Source organism: Syngnathoides biaculeatus, chromosome 8 (assembly GCF_019802595.1).
Source record: "Syngnathoides biaculeatus isolate LvHL_M chromosome 8, ASM1980259v1, whole genome shotgun sequence".
Lineage (NCBI taxonomy): Eukaryota > Metazoa > Chordata > Actinopteri > Syngnathiformes > Syngnathidae > Syngnathoides > Syngnathoides biaculeatus.
In genome coordinates, this window is record NC_084647.1 from 26,259,562 (window position 1) to 26,273,201 (window position 13,640).

Consider the following 13,640-nt stretch of genomic DNA (forward strand, 5'->3'; position numbering starts at 1 on the left):
ACATAAAACAGTTTTTCACGTTTTGACAGGTCTGATATCTAATCTGTGATCTTTTGAAAGGGAAGATGCTGCTATGCTGATTTTTTTTTTTATATCATCTCTCTGGGATCAATACAGGCAGCTGTACATTTGAACTATGGACTATGACCAATATGGTCTGTGATTTCAACAGTGAAGTGATGCAACACTGATTGCGATGGATCAGTCTTATTCAATATGTATATATGTTTTTGTCCTTGGTAAGTTGTAGAGATCATGATCAGTTATGTCCAAGACGAAACAACTGCCAGTGGAATTACTTTCCTAAAGATTCCTTTGTAGTAGGAGAGTCAAACATAGCCTCCATTATCTGCTGACATTTTAAAAGTTCATACCTAAGATACATTTCAGATTGGAAGCAAATCTGTGCAATGTAAAATCTACAGATTAATTTAACTGAGTGACTCTGGTCACTTAAAATGCAACATTTCCTTTCTGAAATATGGGTGACTTGTGTAGAGTAACAAAAAAGATATAGTTGAGATTAAAAGGTTTGCATATGTTGGTAAAACCCCGTTTGGTGCAGTCATTCCAGCTTTTAATCATGTTTAACATCAAAGGCAGAGCTGCAACACACTGATGTCCAAACATTTGTAATGACCCCTTGATATGCCAGAGGGTTTATGCGCAAACACAAATTGACGGTTTATGGAAATAAGGCAGTGTGTCAAAAATAGGATTTCTTTGAAGGTGACAATGTCTCCTTCCTTTCCCATCAGGCAAACTAGAGATCTGTGTGAGTGAGCAAGCTCTCTGTCTGCCTCAACACTCCCCTCATAACAACAGTAGTGCTTTCTTAAATATGCATGCCCTACATTTCCCAACCACCTTCCAAATTCAAATAGACATCACCACACACTTCTATATTTCCTTCTGCTTCCTTCTCCATTGAGCCGATACTCACTGGACTGCTCCTGTATTTGCATTTGACCCAATTTCCAGGTTTGATCCATCCAGTGGTTTTGAAGTATCTTGAGGAGTGGCAAAGACAAAGCCACATCAGTAAAGAAAGGGTGTCCACCCAGCCCTTGGGCAAGAATAAAGTATTTTCTAAATACTTGTGCCAAACTCAAAGGTGTCTAAGAAAAGTCTCTGGACTGTTGTCACAAAAGATATGCAGTGTAACCTTGGGTTACATAGTTAATTGGTTGCTGTTTGCAGCTCAAAACATTTTTAACTCGTGATGTTTCCAATGGAAATGAATGGGAAAACAATCCGTTCCAGCCCGAAGATTCACTTGTATTTACCCCCCCCCCCATCAATGTGTGATTCAAAATAAATAGTACAATAAATAAATTGGTTATAACTATGTTACAGAAATAAAACAAAAGTATTGTTCATTAACTTGGAGGACAACAGCTACTCTCTGAAGAAAAGCATTCAATAAAACTAATTCATATTCCGGAATCCATTTCTTTTCTCATTCATTGGTTGATTTTGGCAAAATAAACCAATCTGCGGAAAAAAAAAATCTGTTCGGAAGGGGGGGGGGGTGCAGTGAGAAGTCATTATCATTTGAAAGATTAATTGCTGTTTGCCAATTTGCTGCACATTTCTTTAATCGTTTTTTTTATTGCCTGGCTCACACTTTCATCATCCGAGTGCATTCCTATTTTTCTCAGTCTAACCAAGAGCAGAAATACAACGGTACAGAGTGCCTAACTTCTTAGTTTCAATGTGTGATGTACTGTCAACAAGGGTTGTACAATACAGAGAGCTCTTTCTGCTTATCTATGAAAAATACTTTGTAAAACTATCTTTAGGTGTTAGCCTTTTCACTTTGGGTGCCATTCTATTTAGCGCTTTGCTTACTTTTTTTACAGAAAATAAAATAAATTCAGCAAAATGACAACACACCTTCAGTTCACATTCATAATGTAACAGTTGATATCCGCATCTAATTTGCTGAATTTATGTATTGGCAGAATTTCTGCCTAGAAACTTCTCCATGTAGAACAATTTTAGACGTGATTACCCTAACATTATAACCAGTCATACTTTTAATTCAAGAGATTCTACAATCAGATAAATAACACAATGTACACAGCATTTTTGGGCAGAAATAAAAGGACTTCCAGACTTTTTTTTTTTTTTTTCAAACATTCAAAAATGCTATCAAAATTGCGATTGAATGATCAATGATGTGGAGAAAGATCTGTGTGGTTGAACTCCCGCCTACAACAGATTGTTTGCGCCACCATAAACCATTCAACAAATGTAGTTTTCACTTTACATCCAGCTCTCGGCAGCCAATGAACAATTTTCCACGTGATTTTATATACGTAAAGTACATATCCTCTGTCAGGTCAACAAGCAATCAACAATGACACCGGTCTTGTGAGGGAGTGTTATCTGCAGTGATGCAGCCGAAGTAAGCAAGAGAGTACAGTCCAAAGTAGGACTGCATGATATTTTGTTTGAGCATCATCATTGTGATGTACGTGGTCACGACAGTCACGTCGAAAGGTCTGCTTCAATGTCGGTATATTATAATATACAGTGCATCTAATGCATAATTAAAAGTGACTGACAAAGGGACTATTTTGGACATCCTTAAAAGATTAAGAGATTATACATCACTTTCTATTTTGTGTTTCAGAATAAAACTAGGCAGGCATGCGGAAGCTGCGTGTGTGTGCAAGGGGTGTTCACAGACAATGTAAATGCGAGTGAATGTGTTCCATTGTAATAAGTATAGAATTGAAAAAATTGATTCCTAGGAGAATATAAACTATGATGAAACTGATAATTTGGAATTTATTTTTGTAATATGACATCATTTTACTGTCGTCATCCAGAGCTCCAAGAAATGTAAAGTTAAATATCTTTTCCCTGTTGTTCCAGTCACATTTTGTTAACAGATTAAGTCTTGTTCTAGTTTTAATTCCTGTTTGAATTAAAAAAAAACACCATTCAAGCAAGTTTTTCAGCATGTTCTTGAGATTGTAGGGTGAAAGCTGCAATTGGCTCTTTGCATGGACTGAATGAATGACAACGGGGAAATGGTATGCCAGTATTATGTCAGCAAGCTAGTGGGGAAAAAAAAAAAACCTATGAACTAGTTAGTTTTTGGACTGGAGAACTTAGTTCAAAAGTTTGAATTATGAACTGTGAAGTAAAGTATTTCATTTTGTAAATCATGAAATTTGAACTAGTTCACATATAAAATGAACGTTCCCCAACACTGATCCTGTATTATTTCCCATTGCAATATATATATCACAGGTTTTGAAAATAAAAAAAAAATCCCCCCCCCCCAAAAAAAATCAAATTTTCGAATAAAGTGCAGGACTAGTTTAAAGTCAAGTTGAGTGCATTCTTTGATGTAAGGTGCATTGCCCATTTTGAGTACTTGCTTTAGAGTCATCTTAGGGAGATTACTGTGAAGGGGAAAACTTGTTTGGATTTAAGATTTCTCTTTTCTGTCACCAATCCTCTAATTTGTACATGCATGCTCATCCTGCTCATACAGTCTTCTCGACTCACTGCAAGAGAGCATACAGTTAGGCACACGTGCTGTCCACTCTCATGCCTTCTGACCAGGAGGTCGCCCGAGACATTTGTCATGTCAAAGTAGTGGCAATTCTATGAAGCACAATAATGGAGGGTCATGTTGGCCAGTGGTAAATGCAAAATGATTCAGTTTGCAAGAGTACAGAAATCAAATGCTATGGCATATTTTGGGGAGGTCACAGTCTCAATTGGGATGTCAGCATCTCACAGAGACTTCAGAAAATTTCACATAATTTCACTGAAATTTACTTAAAACATTAAAGCTGTGCCCATCCGTTTGGATTCTTTTGGTTTTTTTGCGACACCTATATCGGGGGTCAGGGGTGACCTGCATCAACAAAGGGAGTTGAGACTACTCTAGCATAATCTACTCCAAGTAAGCACGAGTAATAGTGAACTTCCTGAGGCAGAAGATACTGGTCATATGTTATCAAGTGTTTTATTGATTGATTTGGCTATTTACTGTAATACAATTCCTTTCACACTTACTGTTATAGGTGTGACATTGATTACACCCTCACTCAACATTAAAGACTGTGTAAAAAGCTTTTTTTCTGTGAACAGTAGTTTCTTTTTTTGCCCATTTAAAAGTATTGCTGCTTCAAACATTGCCAGTTATGTACTTATGACCTAGACCTACAGACTGTAAAGTGGATCAATTCAAACTACATCATTTCTGATGGGAAAAATTGTACAATGAAAGTTCAACTACATGTGATTGGATAGAGATGATACAAAAAAACTGTGATAAATCAGGGCTCTTAAACTGGTGGCACAGAGGCCATTTATGGTCCACGAGATTATATTTTGTGGCCCCACCTTAATATGAAAGTTTAATGTTGATGCAGTTCTTGAGTTTTTTTTTTCCTGAACAGCAATTACAGTTGTTGTGTGGAGAGCTGACAATACTAACAATCACGGTGGGGTATATGGCCCTCGGGGGCATGACATCGACTGGACTTGATAACAAGTGGAGAACCATTTTTTGAAATTCATTGCAATTTACACCGGTGTTGTCATGGAGAATTTTATTAGTAGTTTCGCACACAACCGGTTTACATCAGCATCTTTGTTATTCTTTTGTGTTAAAAAATAAGATGCTTGAGAATTTTTTTTTCTTTTTAAATTTCTGATTTAAATTGCACATGCATGTGCTTCTGTGGCCCAGGATTAGTCAGATTCTGCCTCCAGCGGTCGCAAGGTAAATTGAGTTTGAGAGCCCTGTGATAAAACACTGCCTTTCTGAGTCAAAGAGCCGACTGCTGGAACTGATGGCATATACACTAGCTCTTGCATAACAATATTCCATTGTGCAATCAGTGCAAGGGGTTCACAGGAATCAGGACACAATGGTTTTATAAATCCTGGTGATTATCCAAGAGGACTGTGCATTGTGAAATAATCACCCATCATTGGGTATTTAAGGGTCAGTGAATGAGGTGAGATACACAGTGTCAGCTGTACATGCATACCCGTATGAACACTTTTGGTTTCTTACTGTCTGCTACCCAGCTCTCTGTTGGTCACATGAGCAGGAGTGGCAGCTGCTGAGTCAACATCACAAGTGGAACACTGGTCTCAAAGACACACGCGACCATTATGTTGACTTGAGAAATCCATCCATCCATCTCAGGCCGTGTCTGGATTTAGGTTTCATACATGCTCAGACTGTCTAATAGGTGAGGCTAATATGTGGATCATGATCTGCTTACGGGTAGGTAACATCAGATTAAATTAATCATGTCTCTGTGCAGACACTTTTGTAGTCAATGTTTTGTGCTACAATTTTTCCCTGTTTAAAAGTGTTGCAAACCGCAGTTTCATTTCAAGCACAAAAAGGAGCATAAACATTTTGGGCGGGGACGGAGTGCGTCAAATACTTTAACTACTCAGTATTGGTGCAGCAATGCAAACAAACCAACAGTGTTTTATTAACAAATGTTTATCTTGACAATGATGGATACTTCTGATGGTTCAAGAGCAAAAGTACTAGATAGCAGAAAAAGCAAGGAAACAACGTGGCAAATAAATTTGTTGGTTAATTTTACTTCTCCTTTACTCAGTCTATTCTGTTTATCATCCCTGTTGGGGATAATCCTCGCATCACCAAAAACGCTACCTGTCAAGATGTAAAAATAAAACATGTAATTACGACACAACCAACTACCACACAGTTAAAGTTGGTAATCTAGTATAACGGGGCTGAGCGCTACACTAACTTTTGCACTGGTAGCAATGGTGCAGCCTAGTTTCTCAGCTGGTCACACCATTTTGGGGGAGATAGAGTATTACCATGCATATTACATATGTGTACAGGGCTCTCTTTTGAAGAGAGTCCTACGTCTGACACAAAAATCATCAGAGATGCATTAAGCATGTTGAATGTCTCCAAAGACAGACAGCATTGCTAAACAATGTATACTGTAGTGTATAAATGTGTGTTGCAAATGTGCTTTCAGATAATCACAATTCATTAAAAGTCCTGTCTTGCTGTTAGCCAATCAGAGGAAAAGTTGGGCACGTTATTCATTCTTTTCCACAAATGAAGACTCTTTGTTTTGGACTCAATAAATAACCACTGTGGCAAAACCCTGCAACAAAAACATTCAAATTTTAACTGAAAATTTTAAATACTAAAGATTAAGTCAATTGCATTAATTACACACACACACACACACACACACACACACACACACACACACACACACACACACACACATTAAGATCATAGGTTTGATACTGATAAGAGATAAGAAACCCTGAGTCAAATGTTCATTTTAGTCTGTGCTGCGAGCAACCAAGAAAAGGGGTGGTCATAATTTGAACTACCTTTATTTTAACTACATATGCAAACTTTTTTTTTACCTTGCCTCCAAAAAGAATAGGAGTTGAGAATCTTTTGGATCCTGAATCAGGATGAGAATCGCTAAAATTCAAACTATGCCCCACTGTACTAATCACCCCTCAAAACTTTGTCAATTGCAAAACTGTATTTTAATGAATAACAGTTACATAAAAATTTGCAATCTATCAATGAAACTCACATTTTAAATAAGTAGTATTAAGAGGATTTGCCCCAATTGCATGAGTCACCAACCTTTTTGAGACTGAGGGCTACTTTGTGAGCAATGATCGTATGAAGGGCTACATGACCTGCTTGCAGCAAACTTCCAAAATAACAAAACTCATACTTTACAAATATATAAATACTTTATATTATACAACATTATTTTTGAAAATTCATTAATGTCAGTAAGTCAGACTAAAAACTCAAGGCAGAAGTAATAAATAATAAATTTATGACTTGTGCTATTTTTAGAACATGCCTCACAGGCACCTAAAGTGGTCCTCACAGGCAACTATGCACTCGAGGGCACCGCGTTGGTGACCCCTGCTCAAGTGCATACATCATAAAAAGACGAAAAAAACCACCTTTTTTTCTGAACAATACAACAAGGAACTGCACTGGTGATGTGTTTTAAGGATTTAAATCACTGGCCAGAAAATGTAAAGAATTGGGTTGGCTCAAAGTTAAAAATATATATGTATATTTCCACAGATAATGTGAAGGTATTTCAATTTAGCAAGTGTTGACGACATACAACTTACCTAGCTAAGTAGAGATAAAAGTTATATATATATATATATATATATATATATATATATATATATCTGAGTACAGTGTAAATTGTTACTTGGTTTTAACTTAATCAAATGCCTCATGTTTATTTACATTGTGGGTATGACTCGTTGTTGTGACTGAGTGGTCCAACTTCCAATGTGACAGAATTTTTAAAGCTCGTCAAATGTTTGGCCAGTATGTGAGAAGCAGATAGCATGAATTCCATGTTGGGCTTGTAAGATTCTTTGCCCTTGCCAAGTTGGAGATCTGACTTCAGGAAGAAGTGATTTAAAAAGTGGGGTGGACCACTCAATGTCATGCCATTATAAATCTGAGTGGGTATCAGAACTATCAGCGCCCTTTTCAGCGGCACATCCTCGCACCATGACGCAGGGCACCACTACGCCTTGCCAGACTTGCTCTCGCTGTGACCAAGGGGCTTAATGCATGCATGGACTCCCCTAGTGGCGGGTCATAATAACGAGAGGTGCTCTTTCAACTACCAAAACACCAAAAAGACAGACTTTCAACTACAAAGTCCTCAATTGTTAAACAGCGATAAGGTAAGCAAATAAACATGCATTCACGAAAGTGCAACCACATGAGGTTTTTACTTGCTTACTGAAAACAACACGTGCCCATTTTGGTTGCAGTGTCAAGCCTTGCCTTATATTGCTATCATGTGCTGTTACGCACCAATGTCCATACCTCTCAATCACCATTTTCAAAAGCTACTTTCATTGACTCCTGTGCAGTCAAGAGGTGAACGTGTACATTTCTCGAACAGCTGAACTGTCCAATGGAGTTAATAGATTTGCTCTGAGGTTATTATAACACTTAAGATTTGTTTAAGTTGGGGACTAACCTCCTCTTCTTTGCCTTTCAGCTTGTCCCGCGAGCGTTCGCCACAGCGGGTCATCTTTTTTCATGTAAGCCTATCTCCTGCATCTTCCTCTCTAACACCCACTGCCATCATGTCTTCCCTCACATCCATCAACCTTCTCCTTTCACTTCCTCTCGCTCTTTTGCCTGGCAGCTCCATCATCAACAGCCTTCTACCAATGTACACACTCTCTCACATCTGGAAATGTCCAAACCATCGATGTCAGCTCGTTATAACTGTCTCTAAAACATCTGACTTTGGGTGTCAGCTCATTTCATTTCATTCATGAGCTCATTTCTAATCCTATCTAACCTGGTTACTCCTTTCATTTCTGTCACCTCCAGCTCTGCTTACTGTTGTCTCTTCAGTGCCACCATCTCTAACCCGTACATCATGGCTGGCCTCACCACTGTTTTATAAACTTTGCCCTTGATCCTAGCGGAGACTTTTCTGCCACATAACACACAAGACACCTTCCGCCAGTTCCTCCAACCTGCTTGTACCAGTTTGTTCACTTCCTTACCATACTACCACTCCTCTGGATTTTTGACCCCAAGTATTTGAAGTCGTCAACCCTCGCTATCTCTTCTCCCTGAAGGCTCACTCTTCCCCCTCTACCCCTCTCATTCACAAACATATTGTTTTAGTTTGCTGATCTTCATTCCTCTCCTTTCCAGTGCATACCTCCATCTTTCTAATCGTTTTTCCGCCTGCTCCCTGCTTTCATTGCAAATCACAATGTCATCAGCAAACATGATGGTCCAAGGGGATTCCAGTCTAATCTCATCTGTCGGCCTATCCAATACTACTCCAAACAGGAAGGGGCTTTGAGCTGATCCCTGATGCAGTCCCACCTCTATCTGAAATTCTTCTGTCACACCGATGGCACACCTCACGACAAACTCCGACTGGAACGGACAATCAAAATTGCAGAACAGATTGTCAGCCCCACCCTACCCGCCCTTTAAGACTTGTACACCACTCAAACACGGACCAGAGCAGGCAGGATCCTTTTGGACCCTCCACATCCTGGCCACCAGCTCTTCCAACTCCTTCCGTCGGGTAGGCACTACTGATCAATGCAAATCAAAACTAGCAGCCATTCAAACACTTTTTTTCCCCGCTTGCAATTAAATCATGACATGCTTGATCAGGGAACCTACTATTTTGCGCCATTGTTGGGACAGACCCTCACACCCTGCTGGTCCAATCAGTGTTAGGAGTACATACTGTAGACCAGGGGTCTCAAACTCAATTTACGTTGGGACCGCTGGAGGAAGAACCTGGCTAAGCCTGGGCTGCAGATGCACATGCAATTTAAATTGGAAATTTGAAATAAAATGTAATTTTCTCAAACATTTTTTTTTTTACGTAAAAGATAAAAAAGGATTCTTGTATAAACAAGTTGTGTGCGAAACTACTAATAAAATTCTCCATGACAACACGTTTAAATTTCACTCACTGAAAAATGTTTCTCTACTTGTCATCATGCCCGGTCGATGTCAAGAGCCCCAAGAGCCATATACTTCACCGTGATTGGTAGTTTCATCAGCTCTCCAAACAACACTGTTTGTGGCATTCAGAAAAAAACTTGAGCTGCACCAACAAAGTTTCACATTAAGATGGGGCCACAAAATATCTTGTGGGCCGTAAATGGACCCTGAGCCACCAGTTTGAGACCCCTGCTGTAGACTATCGCACGATTTGTCACTATAAACTGCATCCTTTGCACAACTGTCATTGTACTGGTCTATAACGATGAACCGGGAACGGGTAAGGGCACACTATAAGCTTATTATAATGTGGGAGGTTGACGCACTAACTGCTCTCAATGCTAGAAGACATCTCTGATCAACTGTGACTCTGAAAATATAAGAATTCCCTATTAATTGAATGTCTATTGCGCTTTGTTCTTGTTGGTTTGTTTGTTCTTCTTCTCCATACTCAACATGAATGTCGTATCAGGGCAGCACCGACTGCCGGAGACAAATTCCTTGTATGTTGTTACATATTTGGCCATTAAAGCCGATTCTGATTTACTGCTACTGTGACACAATGGGGGCAAGAGTAGGACTGACATAGTTCCGGGTTTACAGATAGACAAAATGATGAGATCCAATTCCAAAAGACGTGGCAGCCATGTTGAATGTGGGCCACTGACATGATGGGCATGTGAGGATGGTACTATTTTTTCGTCTATTGTAAATACAGCACTCCGTGCACAGAGAGAAACAGAGAGAGAACTAGAGAGAGAGACAGAGAGAAAGAGAGAGAGAGAGAGAGAGAGAGAGAGAGAGAGAAATGCAATGCTGTCTAAGACACGAACATTTGCTGCATTTTTTTGTGCAGTAAATTTTTTTTCAGCCAGGAACTAAGAAGCACAGTAATACCTCGTGGCTCATAAAAGCCACTCGCATATGTTGAGTATTCTATGTCCGCAATGTCACCATAACCAAGAATGTATTGTACTCGGAATTTAAGTACAATACAGTAATATAGGTGCATTTTCCCTAAGGAAAAAAAAAGTTATTCAATGCAACAGAAAATGAACTATATTGGAAGTATTGACGACCCCATTAGTCGGTTATATTGCGCTTCAACTGTATAAAGATATTTGGAGGATAATAATTCCAGCACATCCTTTGTAAAAGCAATTACCATAAGTTTTAATTCAAGAATATTGAACATTGTGTCTTTTCATGGCTAAAAAATACTGCCACCCCAGAAGTGCCAATATTTTGGAGAAAAACTGTCCAGCATCTCCAGCATCTGTAGCAACAGCTTCAGTAGAAACAGTGACACCTTTATAAATGTAAGATTCCTTTCTTCCCTTTACACAGATGGATGGACAGTCATATGCCAGTGCAGGTTATGTGTGGAGCCAGGTCTACATGAGAAATATTTCTGGCAGACTCAACACTCTTTGAAATATTTTACTTCTTTTGCCTGCTGTCATTCGTTTTCTTAACTGGAATATTCCTTAAACATATTTGTGTGCCTATTCTTGTAGTCTTATTCTCTCCTCGCAACTCTTTTTGCGTGCTGTGCAATAGTGTATCTATCCAGTGCAATGACCAAATAAGGTTACAATTATAACCTTTTGCTGGATAAAGATAACAACAGGCAATAACTGAAATACTCCTGTCAAATTAAAAGCAGTTTCAAAATGGAAATTTAGTAAGACATCACTGTTATTGATCAATTTGTATAAAAATGACCCACATGATTACTTCAGCTGCATGTGACTTCACTGATGAGAAACAATTTCGTTTTCTTCAGTTTGATCTGCTGTTGTTGGATGTTGTAAAAGACTAATCATAACATCTAACCATTGTCAGTGATCCATAGAAATGAAACTGATGAAAGAAAATTTCTTGTGTGGGTGTGCTTAGTTCACTTGTCTCGACTGGTAATCATTCATGTACTCTACTTCAAACTTGGCAGTTTTATTGTCTGTGGGTGTGCAGTGTTGAGTTTGAATTGGCTGGGATCAAGGGAGTGTGATGTTTTTATTCCTGGCACCTCTTTAAGGCCTCGAAATGTCTGTGCCTGTGAGGCTGACATTGTTAGCAAGCAGCTAATAGTGAGTACAGGTAAGAACTTTAGTGATTGATGCATTGCCATGGACTGGTTCGATATCATGGGAATACTGAAGCGTTATTTTCCAATTATGCTTTTGTGAACTTTTTTTTGACAGTGAGAATGGGCATTGAATAAATTGTCAGACAACAGGGAAAATTAATGCTCAATTTATTGATTACTGCAATTGCCCAAATTTAATACGGTCAAGTATAATTCACACCCCAAGAGTCAGCAAAACCTCTACCCATGCATATTGTGCACCATCCATGTGCTGCCATCTATACTCATAATATTGTCTGTATTTTATTTGACGAATCAAAGAAATATCCCACTCTGTGTGCACGCATTGATTTTTAATACTGTAGTCTGTTATATTAGTCATATTGACTATGTTGCGACTGGGTCCCATGGTGGCTGTGTCTTGTGAAAATAGTGACAAGGTAGTCAAGTGCTTCCGTCGGAGACCACAGCATTGGGAAAAATCCATGTATTGGTTAATAGATGGTGTATATTCCATGCCAGCCGTTGTTTTGCTGCGTATCTGCATACGCTAAAAAGTAGCTATAAGCTACAGGAGATAGCTGTGGGAGCTAGTGGCAGGATGTAGCTAGCTTACGCAATGATGCAGACTGGAGTTGCAGGAAGGAATGAGTTCTGAGTGAAAGGTCTTAAAAGGTACCCAAATGGACAGTGTGCTGCGGTGGAAAGAAGTAATTTATTATATATGGAAAGAAATATTGAGTACTGCAATTAAGACATGAACACATACAGTCCTTGACCTGGAAATTGTCAAGATTGGTATGATTCGATATACCATCATACCTCTATATATGAACGTCTCTACCAATGAAAAATTCAGGTTACGAAAAGCCTCCTTAGAAAAATATTGTCTCAAGTTACAAAGAAAATTCAGGATACGAAAGGGGAAAAATGGCTCTGGATTCCACCGAACCTTTTTGTTTGTGTGGTGCAATAGAGCTGCTTTCCCATTGGCCATCAAGTAGCATCTTCCTGGCATCACATACCTCCAATCCCTTCAGGATTTTCTGGTACATCGCAGAATTCATTCTTCCATTAATCACAGTAAGTTGTCCTAGTTCTGAGGCAGCAAAGCAGCCCCAGACCATCACACTGGCACCACCATGCTTCAATCTTGGCAAAATGTTCTTTTTATCAAATGCTGTGCCATTTTTACGCCGGATGTAATGGGCCGCACACCTCCCAAAAACTTCAATTTTTGACTCGTCAGGCCACAGAATGTTTCTCCAAAAGCGTTGAGTATCATCAAGATGTATTTTAGCAAAGAGCCTTTGAATTCTTTGTTGACAGCAGGGGTTTTCACCTGCAAACTCTCCCATGGATGCCTTTTTTGGTCAGTGCCTTTCTCATGGTAGAGTCATAAACAGTGACCTAAACTGAGGTCAGCAAGGCCTGCAGGTCTTTAGATGTTTTTCGAGGTTCTTTTGTGACCACCTGGATGAGTCGTTGTCGCACTCTGAGTAAATTGAGTTGGTTGTCCATTCCTGGGAAGGTTTGCCACTGTTCCCAGTTAACTCCATTTGTGGATAATGTGTCTGACAGTGGTTCACTGGAGACCCAAAGCCTTGGAAATGGCTTTGTAACCTTTTGGAGACTGATGGATTTCAATCACCCCCCCCCCCCCCAAATTTCTTCATGAATTTCTTTGGATCATGGGGAGCATGATGCATTGGTTCTTGAGATCGTGTAGCCTACTTAATGTTCTCTGACAGATTCTATCAAAGTGATTTTTTATCCACTAAGTATGGTGGTAATCAGGTTTGGGTGTGGCTTGTGGAATTGGACTCAACTTTCCGAAATTTGTGGTTAGTCACAGCGACAGTGATTTAACAACGGGGCAATTACTTTTTCACAAAGGATCATAAAGGCTTGGATTTTTTGGGACCTTAACACATTGAATTGTCATTTGAAAACTGCATTTTGCATTCAATTAGGTTGTCTCAGTGATATTAAAATTGGTGG

At 39.2% G+C, this 13,640-nt stretch overlaps 1 protein-coding gene across 1 annotated transcript in view; it reads right to left on the reverse strand.

Moving 5' to 3' along the window:
• Positions 1-13,640, reverse strand: part of sik2b (salt-inducible kinase 2b) — an 88,074-nt gene that overhangs the window by 55,111 nt on the left and 19,323 nt on the right. The window lies entirely within an intron of this gene.